Raw genomic sequence first — 1405 nt, 5'->3', positions numbered from 1 at the left:
ACAAGAATTGAAGAATCCATAAATAGCGCGCCATCCGACTACACGTCTTGAAACCATAGGGGAGTACTACGTCTTCACCACTTTTTCAAATAGAATATACGCAAACTACTATACCACTTTAAAAATAAAGTGTGGGATTGGCAACCTGTGACGACCCGGAAATTTTCGACCAAATTTAAAACTTAATCTTTATATGATTTCGACAGGATACACAAAGTCTGTAATCTTGAGTCTCAAAATTTTTGGAATTTTATTCATGTAATCAATTACCCTTTTGACTATTGACCGACGATTCACGAACATCTATTTGTAAATATATATATATATATATATATATATATATATATATATATATATATATATATATATATATATATATATATATATATATACATATATATATATATATACAATAAGTTGGAATATTAATTATTAAAATTAATTATAAATAACTTGCAATGTGTATTTAAAAACTGATTTATGTATATTAATTAAAGATATATACATATATATAATTTCAAGTTATTTAGTAAACGACAGTAACATTCGATTATTGATTCGATTGATATTTCAATAAGTTAACTAAAACGCTTAAGATGAAGAAGTAAATCACTAATTTGCTACAATATTTTCGAATTGCTACAGTACCCGAAAAGCTACAGTGTTTTCGAAAACCACTATTTGCTACAGTAAAAATCATTTTGCTACAGTAAAACACTACTCCCTCCATCCCAAATCTATTGTCCATTATTCTATTTTGTGATGTCCCAAATTAATTATCCAGATTCTTTTTCATCCAATCAAAAAAGGTTATTCTAGAGAGAGAAGATATATTATTGGTGGAGAATGAAGTTACTGGGATTTCCTAAAACTGCGTGTTTTTTGTCTGGGGACAATAGATTTGGGACGAAGGGAGTATTTCAAAATGAAAATGTATGTATATTTTACAAATGTTATAAAATATAATATTAACTTAGATATAAAACGTTTTGATTTAAAATAATATTATTATATATTAAGAAGTTAATTTATAGACGCGAATGACCAAAACACTCGAACGTACAAGATACACTTCGGGTAATATAGTTATTGGTAATGTAAGTGTATATTTTGACAAAGGTACACGTCGCGAAACGTAAAGTATAAGTTATTAAAACATACGAAGTAACGTTCGAAAATCCATAACCGGGACATAAGTCAAGTGACAACGTACAAGTAATCGGAACTAAAATTACAAGTCAAATATGCACATGAATATAATATAATATACATATAATTAATATAAATTATATATATATATATATATATATATATATATATATATATATATATATATATATATATATATATATATATATATATATATATATATATAATATGTTGACAAACAAGAAAACAAAACATA

The sequence above is a fragment of the Rutidosis leptorrhynchoides genome, chromosome 2 (assembly GCF_046630445.1).
Source record: "Rutidosis leptorrhynchoides isolate AG116_Rl617_1_P2 chromosome 2, CSIRO_AGI_Rlap_v1, whole genome shotgun sequence".
NCBI classification, from domain to species: domain Eukaryota; kingdom Viridiplantae; phylum Streptophyta; class Magnoliopsida; order Asterales; family Asteraceae; genus Rutidosis; species Rutidosis leptorrhynchoides.
Note: the sequence above shows the minus strand (reverse complement) of the source record.